This window comes from Cynocephalus volans, chromosome 1 (assembly GCF_027409185.1).
Source record: "Cynocephalus volans isolate mCynVol1 chromosome 1, mCynVol1.pri, whole genome shotgun sequence".
NCBI classification, from domain to species: Eukaryota; Metazoa; Chordata; class Mammalia; order Dermoptera; family Cynocephalidae; genus Cynocephalus; species Cynocephalus volans.
Window position 1 is genome coordinate 223,335,430 of NC_084460.1, and position 14,225 is coordinate 223,349,654.

The window sequence follows — 14,225 nt, forward strand, 5'->3', positions numbered from 1 at the left end:
TGTGGAATGATCTTAAACAAACTTCATATTTCAGTTTCATTTTCTGAAAAGACTCGTAGATTATCTAATAAATGTCATTTTATACAAAAACAATTCTAAGTGACAGTAGGTTTTAATCTATCTGGGGGGGGGAAAAGGAAGAGTGTTTAATAAGAAGTTTCTGTATTTTCTGTACCAGAGTGCTGAAAATATTTAAGGTACTGAGTATATTTAAGGTGCTGAAAATTTTTCTTAGCATTTGAAGAGAATAAAACAAAACTGGATTTTCTGAATTTATTGAAGAGAACTGTTTCTATCTGGAAGTAAAAAGATAGTAAGGTATATTTTATAAAGTTAATCTGTCAGAAACATAAAAAGCAATCTTAAAGTGAGTTTATTCTGTTTATAAACTAATTCTCTCTTACATAGACAGTGAAATTTGGTATCAGTAGCAATAGTGAAATTTGCTATAGTTTCTTCAATTTTTACTAAACTTTTTCTGTAGATACAAATGTTATTTTAATCTTTATCAATTCTGGGCTAAGATAGAATTTCCAAAGAAATCTGATGCAGGCTATTACAGTAGTTTAGAAAAATATAATTATTTATGGTATTATAATATTATTACCTCCGAATAGTTTTGGTTTTTTATTTTTCTTTTGAAAAGATACCTCAATAATTTCTACCTAAAAGTTAAGATAAATGTTGATCGGGTTTATATTTATATTTATTTATAAATTCTATAAGTATTGGAAACTGTGACTTAGATTGTGCTTTTAAAATAATGTAATTTAATTCCCTTTCCTCTTCTTCCTCCCTTTAATTTTTGGATTGGTTGGGGTTATCTGATAAAGTCAGTCTGTAGCATACACTAAAGTGTTAAGTAGATGGTTTATGTTCACAGTAATGAAAGATTTAAGCTGTAAACATTCTCTCAAACCCTGATTTCCACGTATGACAAAATAACATGAGATTTCATTTGCATAATAAAGTTTGAAGAAAGAATTTTAGTGTAATGTATTTCATCGCAACCTTTTATGTCCTTGGCATTCTATTTTAATTTTTAATACCCGTTAACATGTGGCAGTGTGTACTGGTCTGAATGAAATGAACATATTTTATTCTGTGCCCTTTGTATTGTGCCATACTGGCATTTTCAAGAAAGGTGTCTCTTATTTTGTTCCTTTTAGAGAAAATGTGCTTCTTTCTAAAGAAAAAGAAAGATAATGTGAGAGTAAGACAGGTAAATGTTTAGTGATATCACAGAAATGCACCAATTTTATTGGTTAACTTAAGGAAAGATCTACTATATTTTACCTGTCATCCTTAATTTTAATGTTTTTATTCCCTTTATTCAAAGGAAATCCAGTGAATGCTATTTTTTTTTTTTTTTTTTGATTTATAGGAGCTACAGCTTTAAAAGTTAATGAAATACCTAATTCTTAAACTGTATTGTGGTCACAGATGTTTTTTAATAGTATATAATGTTTGAATTATTGTGGCTTTGGATTTATGTAGAATTTAAAATAAAAAAAATTAGAGGCTGAGTTTATTGGAATCTTAAATTATCTTTATAATTGACTATTTAGATCATTGGCAATAGTTAACATATATAAAACATCATTATGTGTGTGGTCTTGTGCTAGATACTTGGAAGTATATTTGGAGCTATGTAATGAATATTGCTATATATACTAGCTTGAGAAGACTATGGTATATTAAATATACCTAGAGAGGGCCGGCCCTGTGGCTCACTTGGGAGAGTGCAGCACTAGTAGGGCCGAGGCCGTGGGTTCAGATCCTATATAGGGGTGGCCAGTGCGCTCACTGGCTGAGCGTGGTATGGACCACACCGTGCCAAAGGCTGCGATCCACTTACCGGTCAAAAAAATAAATAAATAAAAATAAATAAATAAATAAATATACCTAGAGAAGTTAACATTCAAATATATCCTAATAGTGAATTTTACAGAAACAACATTTCCATTACCTTTAGTATTATTTAAATGTTATTATTTGAATTACATACATTTCAACTCTTCGATTTCCATGAGTTATATCACCATCTTTTTAAAAGCCTAATAGTGAGCTTGGTTTAGTTTTTTCCCTAAATCAGCTTTATTGAAGTATAATTTATAAACAACATTAACCAATTTTAAGTGCTCATTATGATGCATTTGACAAATGTATACAGTTGTGTAACCAACATGATCCCTTCCCTTCACTCCATCCTCTGGAAATCACTGATCTGCTTTTTTTTTTTTTTAAATTATAGTTTATTGTTCTACATGTCAATGATGCTTCTATTCACTATTTTTTTCTCTCTCTTTGTTTCATTTTGGATAGTTTTCATCACTATCATGTTCACTGATCTTACCTTCTCCAGTATCAAGTGTGCTGTTAATTGTTACTCTGTTCACTGTTTATTTCTTTTATTATGTTTTATCTCTACAAGGACTTCTGTAATAGAATATGCATAAATTTTTAAATGACTATTTAGGATCATATTCTGTCATTGGTGTTTTAACTTGACAAAGTTACTTAACTATTCAGTGCCTTTGGGCCTTTTATCTGAAAAATGGGAAAACAATTGCATCTATCTCATAGGATTAAATGCAGTTATCTACATAACACTTAAAAGAAGAAAGTAAACTCTTAGTGGACACTATCTCTTATTTTTATTATTGCTTAATATTAACTATTCTTGACTTACCAAATGCCCATTCTTAGATAACTAAATATGCTCATTATTTGTCATTCTCAGCTGAGAGCATGACTGTCCTAAGAAAAGACCCCTTACTTCCTGCTTAACTCCTCGTTTTCCCAAAGTGAATCCAAGAGTCAATATTTCTTGAAGTCCTTTTGGCAGCATCCTGACCAGACTCCTGTCCTCAACCCAATACGTAAACGTACTTTTTCTACAGTTGAGCTGTGTGAAGAATTTCCTCCCTGTTTACTTGGTATTCCTCTTTTACATCAGACTTCCATAATTTATTTATGAATTCCTTTCCAATGGACTGTGAAGTCCTAGAGAGAGTAGATTTTCATCTCATTTGCTGTATTTGCAACAACCAAACACAATACCTAGCATAATAGCTACTAAATTTTTTTTTATTGAAATGTAATTGATTATACACGTGTGTGGTATAGAGTTGAACATCAGTGCCTGTGTACAATATGCTGTGATCAAATCAGGATAATTAGCATATTCTTCATTACAAAATGTAATCATTCTTTGTGCCAATTAACCAATTTCAAGCCCCCCTCCCTCTCTCCCTTTCCCACCTCTAGTAACCACAATTCTGTTTTCTCCTTCTAAAAGTTCAACATATTATTATGATTTTCTTTCTTTCTTTCTTTCTTTCTTTCTTTCTTTCTTTCTTTCTTTCTTTCTTTCTTTCTTTCTTTCTTTCTTTCTTTCTTTCTTTCTTTCTTTTTTATTTGTTTTTAGTTTTCACTTACAAGTGAGGACATGTGGTATTTCTCTTTCAATGCCTGGCTTATTTCACTTAAAATAATTTTCTCCAAGCTCATCCATGTTGCTGCGAATGACAGGATTTCATTGTTACTTAATATTGAAGGACAATATACAAAAATTTAAACAAATTCTAGGAAAAACAATTAACTTTTGCTTATGCCATTTTAATTTCAGCAGTTTTAGTGGAATACATCAGCTTAACACAAAGGGACTTGCTTCTTACCTATCTCAGCAAACTATAGAACATGAACAGTTTACCTCAATCACTGCTTGACATCAAATGAAATCGTGTCCTGCCTGAATGTCTCCCGGAAGACTCTGAGGCCTATTTGCTGGTTCATTTTCTTGTTTCATTTTTTATTAAAATGCTATTCAATAGGAAGCTGAATTTGGTGATGGTTTACAATTCTGCATTTTTATTGGAAATCTTTGGCTATATTTAGTTTCCTTGGTGTAAGCTGTTACATGATTTCAACATGGTTGTCCAGATCAGAGCACTTTTGCACTTTTGTGGTTGTTCTGAAACTGGCTCTTGGCCAGATTTATAGGCATTATCTACAAGCCACCTGGAATTGCTAGATAGCATTACCAGTGAGATGAGGTACAGAAACATTGGGCAGCCACCTATTTGAATCTGGAAGTAAAAAGACAACTGTATCTGTGTGTCTTTGCTTCCTTTCCAAATCATTACTTTATGTTTGCTTTATATAGTAAAGAGTTGGCTTCAAAATATCAAATGCTACATGAATTAACATAGAGGTGGTTTATTCTAGAAGAATTTCACTTAGGAATTGCAATACTTTCTCTTTGACTTTGGACTTCCAAATCAGAGGAAAACTATTTTATACTATATATAATTTATATATGTATATATAGTTTATATATATATATACACATATTTGTGTGTGCATATATATAGTTTATTTAAAACCAAAAAGAAAGACTGGCTCTGTTCCAAATGAGATGTTTTAGTGTTAATTATATATTATATATAGACTATCCCCAACTTACTATAATTTTTGGCGGAAACAATATGCATTCAGTAGAAACTGTACTTCAACTACTCATACAACCATTCTGTTTTTCACTTTCAGTACAGCCTTCAGTATATTAACATGAGCTATTCGGCACTTTGTTACAAAATAGGCTTTGTGTTAGATGATTTTGCCCAGCTGTAGACTAACATAAGTAGAAGTGCTGAGCACATTTAAGGTAGGCTAGGTTAAGTTATCATGTTCAGTAAGTTAGGTGTATTAAATGCATTTTTGACTTTTAATATTTTCAAATTTCTATGGGTTTCTTGCAATGTAACCCCATTTTAAGATGAAGACCATCTGTATAGTAATCAATAAATACTAAGATTTCAACAGTAAGTTTACTATATAATAAATATCAATGATATGAACATTGGGATTTGGTAGTCACATATTTGAAAATCACTAATCTGGAGATGTGCTCTCGGCAGTAGTTTCCTAATTTGAATTTATGGGCATTCACAATTGTAAAGTTGCTTTGAGCATTTATTTTTTAATCAATCTCCTGATGCAATTCTTTTTAGCCCAGGTTTATCCCAATCAATGTGACTAGATTTTCATGTCATATTGGGAGACCGTATTCTCTACTAGTGTTTTAACAAGCAAAACACCCTCTGTTTATGTAAAGCCTCTTAAAGAGCTCAGAATGCCCAAGGAATTGAACCATATTGGTGTAGTAAAGTGTATGAGGGGGAGAATTATGAGAGAGAATTATGAAAAGCTCATACAGAGTTGTCTAGGTCCTGGTTACACTTTAGATTTCATCTGAAGTGGGAAGCCATTGATGAATATTAACAGCAGAGGAAGGGGATGAGAGGAAATTACATAGTTAGATATGCATTAAAAAAAATCTCATTCCAGATATTGTTTGGCAATTAGTTTGGAGATCAATAACAGGAGAAGCATGAGGAACATTATGTATGATATTACAATAGTCCAATGGAAGAGAGGAAGATAGTTTGAACTTAGGAGAAGAAGATGGAGAGAAATGCATGGAGTTGAGATTCATACACAGGATGAACATGTCTTTGTAATAGATGGGATCTGAAGGATGAAGGAGTGGGATGAATCAGGATGAGAGCCAGATCTCTGGCCCAAGCAAATGTATAAATGCTGATGTCATTTAAATAAAATCTGGCAAGCCTGTGGGGAGAGGAATTGGCCAGAAGTAAAAGGAGAGAGGGAGAGAGACTTCTTGTAAAACTAGAATTCGGTTTTATCTATTACATTTGAGAGGCTCATAATTCATCTATGTGGAGTTGTTAGATAAGTGATTGAAAAATTAGTCTGGGCTTAAGGGAGAGGACATTTACTGCCTGTGCCTTGAATATAAGACAAATAGTAGGGAAGAAGAAGGTACCTATCTGGTCATGAAAGAGGATAAATATTACTAGAGACAATCCTGGTGTTGAAAGATTTCACTTTAATTCGAGAGATTAATTCTATATGCACATGTTTAGATGGTCCTATAGTAGATCCTACTCTTGTGTTTATTGTGAGGAATTTGGAAATGTTAACTCATGCCAGAGGAGGAAGCTAGGGATTATATTAGTAGAAGTTGTCTTCGGAGGAATTATATTGAAAAACAAGGTGCTGAGAGATGACCTCAAAGATTTGACCTTATAGACAATAATAGGAATAGAATCTACCCCTTAACTTTCTGGGCATGGTACTAAGTAGGAATCCACCCTGAAATTGGACATAACTGACTTCAAGGCAGTGGAAATACATTGTTTGCAGAGAAAGATGTAATGGGATCATTCATTTAGTTTTTTGACAAACCCCACTGCAACCTTTGCAACAGTATTAATTTAAATTAAAAAGAGTTGAAATATTGTGGGCTCTAAGGCAATCTCTACAGTGAGCATTAAGCTTCTTAAGGACATGGCGGGAGCAAGGGGGAGCACAAAGAATCAGGATTTTTAAAACATATTTTAAGTTAACATTATTTTTAATTGGCAAATTATAATTGTATATATTTATGGAGTACAGTGTGATGTTTTGATCTATATGTGTGTGTATGTGTGTATGCAATGTGAAATGAGTAAATCAAGCCAATTAGATGAGACATTTGAGATTTATTTTAAAATATAGAATACATTATTATTGACTATTGTCACATCGCTATGCAATAGATCTCAAAATTAATTCCTCCCATCTATCTGAAACCGTACCCTTTGCCCATCAGCTGCTCTCCTGTATTACCCCCTGCCCTCCTCCTCCTGCCCAGCCCCTGGTAACCATCATTCTACTCTCTACATCTATGAATTCAACTTTTTTAGACTCGACATATAGATGAGATTATATAGCATTTGTCTTTCTGTGCCTGGCTTATTTCATTTCATAATGTCCTCCAGGTGCACTCATGTTATCAAAAATGGCAGCATTTTCTTCTTTTTTTAAGGCTGACTATTATTTTAGTGGGTATATATACCACATTTGGCTTATCCATTTACCCACTGATGGACACCTAAGTTGATCATGGACCAGGAATTTAAAAATATCGGCAATGTTGGAATAAAGCACTGGCAGTGATGTCTAAGTAGCTGAGGTCATGTGGTTGTGGGAAGCAAGAGCATTGATGGCCCTCCTGAGTACATGAGTCCACCCCAGCCCTTGAGCAAATTTTAAGAGGATGGTGAGGAAATAAAGTAAAAGCTACAGTTTTTTAAGTCTTTGGATTATTTATTTATTAATTTTTAAAATTGAACTCAGGAGACTAGTTGAAGTGAAAAGTATGATTTATGTATAAATCAGGAAAATATAGAGTCAAATAAACAGTAATGCCAGGAATGGTGGAAAAAAGGGATAATCCCTTCTCTCTTTCAGAGCCATTTAAATTAAACCTTAAAAGTGGGGTAATTTCTATCAAATTTGTTTAATCCTGTCCATGCCACATGCTTGCAATAATACATGGAGGTTCATTTAAGGAATAAAAATGACATATTGTTAAAATATTTTGGCCAGTACATTTGGAAAGCCTGAATCTTCTCCTAATTAAACTTTCCTGGGAAGTTTCTAAGAAATTAATGCATAATGATTAAAAAAAAAAGAATAAAGTAAGATATTATGAAGCTAGATTTTGCTCTGCTGAAAAATCCATTAACTGATTTTTTTGGCCTTAGTAGTCTAGAATGAATATACAGTGATAGGTGTGCATTTTGTATTTTAAAGTCTAAATATAAATCCAAGTCTCAAATAATACCTTTCTATTGTTTGAAAAGGCCACATCACATTCTTTCAGGTCAGAAAGAAGGAAATAGAGAGTAGAGAGTGCTTAGTCTTTGCCTGATTATTTATATTCCCTCCTATAAGCACTGATCATTAAATCTATAGTCCAATTATTGTGATAATACCCAACCAATTTAATTTTTCTCCTTTGGGGTAGAGTGTGAGGAAACATGGAGATGAAGTGAAGAAGACTTCCTTCTCTTTGAATATAACATGGATAGAATTCAGATATCTGCAAAGATGTGGAATGGTATTTTTGGCAAGGTGAATTATGTGAAGAAAGGTATATGAATGTAGCAAAGCACAGGGCAATTTCAGGGAGAAAGTGAATATTGCAGGAAACTCTTTGTTGAGCATTTACTATATCTATGCATACTGCAAAATACTGCAGCAGTAAAAGGTGCAAAACACTTTCCCTGCCCTCATATGTCTTAAGAATCTAGTTGGAAGTTTTAGAAAGTGAAAGATGTTGACTGAAGTGATGTTTTTAGGCATGTTCGTATGATCTCAGAATACATGGTGTTTTGGACAAAGTAGAGTCTAGAGGTAAATAAATTTGTCAGAAGACAATGGAATTAGCTCCAATATGAAAAAGATAGTATTTACGTACAGAAATAAAACAAAAGAAGAAAGGATCAACAATATATGGAAATATGCTGGTTGAAATAGAACAACATATCAGAGATTAATCTTTCTTGATCCAGAGGAGGCATAATATTAACATAATAACTATAACTCATTGAAGGCTTCCTATGAACATTTCTGTAGGTGAGAGCTTTTGTTATTCTTTTTTGTCAGATGTAAAAAAAACCAAAAAAACAACAAAAAAAACTAAGGCACAGAGAGATTAAATAGCTTGCTGAAGATCACACAAGCTGGCATCCTAAGGAAGGTAGCTATCATTTAAGAAAGAAGAAAAAAAGGTGTAAGAAAGGTGGCAGTTGTCACAGAAGAGCAAGAGAGAAGATATATTTAACAACAGTGTGTTCTTTGTATCATAATTTCTATTTAGAAAACTTTTCCACACTTAATTATGTGGATCCCCAATGTTAGAAACTTAAATCTCTGTGGTATAAGGTATACTTGTAATAAATAGATAAATGAGTAACTAATATGTACTTTCAGTTTCTTAGAATAAAGTCTTTCCACATTTAATGTAAAAATGGAAATGAATCATTGGAGGATGATAAATTTTAGAAATCCTTGTTACAAGGGAATTAGGCTCACTTAATTATATCTTAAAAATATGTTTCAGAGTCTGATATGACATTAATTACATTTAGTGGTGCTCTGTTACTTTGGAAAATATAAAAAAAGAGTAGGTTTGAGAATATGGCATGATAGGTATCCCCAAACACTGCTAGAAACAAATCTAAATAATCTAACATGTAGTTTCCTAGCTACACAGCCTACAAAGCAGAACTAAAAATGTTTCTGCCACTTTTAACAAGTTCAGACTAATATTTTAGAAAATTAGTGTACAAACGGTGATAGCTATTATCGCAACATTTTTTTTTCTTAATTTTATTTTATCGATATACAATGTGGTTGATTATCGTGGCCCATTACCGATACCTCCCGCCCTCCTCCCTCTCCCCCCTCCGTCCCGACAATGTCCTTTCTGTATGCTTGTCGTGTCAACTTCAAGGAATTGTAGTTGTTATGTCTTCTTCCCCCCCCCCCGGTTTTGTGTGTGTGTGTGTGTGTGTGTGTGTGTGTGTGTATGTGTGTGTGTGAATTTATATATTAATTTTTAGCTCCCACCAATAAGTGAGAACATGTGGTATTTCTCTTTCTGTGCCTGACTCGTTTCACTTAATATAATTCTCTCAAGGTCCATCCATGTTGTTGCAAATGGCAGTATTTCATTCACTTTTATAGCTGAGTAGTATTCCATTGTGTAGATGTACCACATATTCCATATCCACTCATCCGATGATGGACATTTGGGCTGGTTCCAACTCTTGGCTATTGTAAAGAGTGCTGCGATGAACATTGGGGAACAGGTATACCTTCGACTTGATGATTTCCATTCCTCTGGGTATATTCCCAGCAGTGGGATAGCTGGGTCATATGGCAGATCTATCTGCAATTGTTCGAGGAACCTCCATACCATTTTCCATAGAGGCTGAACCATTTTGCAGTCCCACCAACAATGTATGAGAGTTCCTTTTTCTCCGCAATCTCGCCAGCATTTATCGTTCAGAGTCTTTTGGATTTTAGCCATCCTAACTGGGGTGAGATGGTATCTCAGCGTAGTTTTGATTTGCATTTCCCGGATGCTGAGTGATTTTGAGCAATTTTTTCATATGTCTGTTGGCCATTTGTATATCTTCCTTAGAGAAATGCCTACTTAGCTCTTTTGCCCATTTTTTAATTGGGTTGCTTGTTTTTTTCTTGTAAAGTTGTTTGAGTTCCTTGTATATTCTGGATATTAATCCTTTGTCAGATGTATATTTTGCAAATATTTTCTCCCACTCTGTTGGTTGTCTTTTAACTCTGTTAATTGTTTCTTTTGCTGTGCAGAAGCTTTTTAGTTTGATATAATCCCATTTGTTTATTTTTCCTTTGGTTGCCCATGCTTTTGGGGTCGTATTCATGAAGTCTGTGTCCATTCCTACTTCCTGAAGTGTTTCTCCTAAGTTTTCTTTAAGAAGTTTTATTGTTTCAGGGTTTATATTTAATTCTTTATACCATTTTGAGTTGATTTTAGTATATGGTGAGAGGTATGGGTCTAGTTTCATTCTCCTGCTTATGGATATCCAGTTATTCCAGCACCATTTGCTGAAGAGGCATTCTCTTCCCCAGTGTTATAGGCTTGGTGCCTTTGTCAGAGATCAGATGGCTGTAGGTGTTTGGGTTGATTTCTGAATTCTCTATTCTATTCCATTGATTAACAAAAATAGAACTTGCATATTTGTCCAAATTGAATTATTTCTCCAAATTCAACTTGTATGGCAAGTTGAATGTTTGATTCCAGCAACTGTTATGTTAGCAGTTAACACTGTTCAAACACTGAAGGAGGCATTTCTCTATTCACATAAATTTCTTAAGTATGCATATGCTGATGGGTAATTAGTTCACCTTCCATGTTTGGTGTCTGATCACTAAATACACATAATCACATCAGTCTATGTGACCCTGTGTCCCTCTTCAGAAGCATCAGTAATGCATTTGGCAAATGTCTTGAAGCATGAACTGGAAATTAACTTAGGTATACTCTTCATAATACAAAAGTGAGTCCCAAATACTTATTTTTAAAAAATTTTAACAATTAGAAAAAAACAAAACTACAATTATCATCAGCTCTATTTTCCAAAAATTCAGTTGAGGTAACCTCTGCAAGTCACAGCTCCACATTTGCATACAGTTCTCACCCTCTTTTTGTTTAGGCTATGGTCAATAGAATCTGAAGATATATCTCCAGAACCTTTCATTTGATAATCAAAGGTCAGCTCTTCTCTAGGATTTATGGTTCTCGTGGAAAATAACCCTCTTCTGGGAAGATGAGTATCAAGGTTATCAATGAAAACATTGAACAGTTGAAGATTTGGGTCACAACTGTGACTCACAAAATGAGACACATTTCCATGTTGAGCTGCATCCACCGTGAATTCATCAGATTCATAGTCCAGATCAAAGAGATACGTGATGCCGTTGTTGTCATATAACTGCCCCTATCATCTTCTTCACTTGTGATTACTTCTCCAACATATTCCATGACAAAACTCATTCTTTTAATCTTCACAAGGGTTTTTACACCCCAGCCACAGCCATTGCTAGTTCAAAAGGTGCAAAGTGAATATTGTGTACCTTTTTGTACAATCCTATTAGGACAATCAGGTCCACATTGACACCTTGAGTTGCATTCATAGATGGGGGTACCAGGTGAGATTTTAATTTGTTGGTGTTTATTATAAGCCAAAAGAACTCCAGCTTCAGCAGGTCAACATTTCTCAAAGATGCAATCTGTGCAGGAACAACCAAAGGTAGCTTCATTTACTAAGCTGATTCCAGGAGTTGGTTTGTATGCATTAATGTAGAAGAAGTCTGAAGGTGGGCCCTCTAAGTCAACAGTGTTTTCAACAAATATCATTCATTTATGATTCTTTCTTCTGTTGAGTTCATCCTGCCATCTCTGTAGAGCTATCCTTCGTTTACCTTTCTTTACAATGTACTCAGCAAGGGCAGGTTTCAAAGCTTTGTTATTATTTTTTGGAGTTATTGCTTTGCCTCTCTTTACGTGAGATAAATAATTATGCTTATCATTAGAGGATTGCTGAACCAACATGGGGCACTTGAGATTTTGCAAAGGTTCCCAAGTATTTGTAGAATCTGGCCATCCTTTCCATTTTACAAGGTAATATTCCATATCCTCCTTGCTCCTCGGCCACCGCCATCTCGAGGAGCTTTCATTCCCTGTTTGACCACTTTTAAAGAAAAAAATGAATTTGGAGTAGTTAACGCTATTGAGGGACTTATAAACTAGTGGTGGATATAGACCTGTAAACAAATAATTATACTATAGTGTGTTAAACGAAGACAGTATTGTACAGTTTTTTGAAGGGATGTACTTGATCTGCAATATTTCTAAATTCTGCCATTCTTAGCTGTGCTGCCCTTAAGAAATTATTTAATTTCTAGATTTCTAGTTTCACTTCCTTAAAGGGGGGAAAAATATTACCAATGTTATTGGGCTGTTATTTTGGATTAGTGTGCTGAAGGTCATCAAACACTCCTACTTTACTAGGGACAAACTCGTACTTTTTGCCAAAGATAGAAATAAACTCTGTGGAAGGTTGATGTTGTCAACAGTGTGTTTAATAATGGGAGAATTAAATCATATAGATGGTATATTAATCTGATAATTGTTAGCTTTTGGGGGGGAACTAAACCTTTCAGAGGGATAATATCTGATTATTTTGTCCTGGAGTTTGATACGTGAGTGAATTATCATTGCTATATGTTTGTGCTATGCTTCCAATCAATAAGTTCCTCAAAATAAATAAAGAAATAGCTACCACTGTGTTTAAGTATTTGACTATTGTGAAATAAAAGAACTAGAAATGAAATGGTAATTAATAATAGTGTACTTTAATATCTCATATGCATGTTTATAGTTATTGTGCTGAGATAATATACACTTGTTCATTTTACTCATTTCTAAGGGAAAAGTTCAGGCACGAACTGAATGAAAATAAAATAAGTGAGTGTCAGGAAATGTTTAGTGCTATTCAAAAATGCATGTTGGAACATATTTTAGTCTGTGGAACATATCTGTAACTAAAATGGAATAGGACCCAGTAATTTAATTTGAAATTATTCATTTTACATAAAATTCATTGAAAAATACATGTATGGACAAAGTTGAGTTCAAACAGAACATTGAATGATCTGATTGTATAACTTGTTTCTGGGCTCCTAGATTGACAGAATTGTTTCTCTAATAATGATGGTAGGTGGTTCTGGAACAAATGTCTCCCTCCCTAGTAACTTTTCTAAACAACGAAGTATATTTGTCATATATTGTCATGGGTTATCATTTTAGTCTGTGAAAACAATACAGTACTTTATATATATATATATATATATTTCTTTTTTTTTTTTTTTTTTAGAAAAGATAATGGAACAAAAAGTAGAAAACTCATGGTAGCACTAACAGTGAGAAAGTTGATGTGCTTTAAGTGCTGTCTCGTCACCCATGCCTATTAGGGAAATTAATTATTTTCCTTGAGGACTGTAGAAATAAACTAATTTTCATGATTGTTTTTCTTCCACATCTTATATCTTTTCCTAATATTCAATTTTATTCCATCATTAAAACTTTAAAACCTTACAAATGTTTGCATTATTATAAAATATACTGTGAAATCAGACATAATACAGTCTGAGCAAGCTCTCCTTTATCAAGTTATATTAAGAAATTTAGGGTTGGCTGGTTAGCTCAGTTGGTACATAATGGTGTTATAACAACAAGATCAAGGTTCAGATGCCATTACCAGCCAGTTGCCAGGAAAAATAAGAAAAAAGAAAAATTCAGACAGTGATATATTATGGCTAATACATTTTATATTCTTGCCAATTAAGTGAAGTCAATTTATAAGGACAGGAAAATTATCTAAATTATTCAAACAACAAAGTGTCAACACTCTTGGATATTTTAATTTGGTATATTTAGCAACTATAGATGTTTGCTATGAATTAAACACCTAGTTTACTCTGAATAGATGTGTAAAAATAAGAAGTGATTGTAAATTCACTAAATAAAACAGAATAAAGTAATAGCATTATTTAATATACTGGTTTGATCATAACAGTTATATTAGTAAAATTAAAAAATGATTTCTTCCAATATTCATTGTAGAAGTCACTATTAATATGATTAAATTCTACTGACATATTAGATGATATGCCACAAGGATGCAAAAATTTGGTGGTAATGATTTTTATTTTCTTATTTTTCAAAAAAAATTTGTATAAGCCCCCTGTGCAACCATCATTAT

General features: G+C 33.4%; 1 protein-coding gene and 1 pseudogene across 2 annotated transcripts in view; one reads left to right on the forward strand and one right to left on the reverse strand.

The window, feature by feature from the left end:
• Positions 1–14,225, forward strand: part of GALNT13 (polypeptide N-acetylgalactosaminyltransferase 13) — a 418,871-nt gene that overhangs the window by 37,279 nt on the left and 367,367 nt on the right. The window lies entirely within an intron of this gene.
• On the reverse strand, positions 11,046–12,094 carry LOC134389063 (histone-lysine N-methyltransferase SUV39H2-like; annotated as a pseudogene).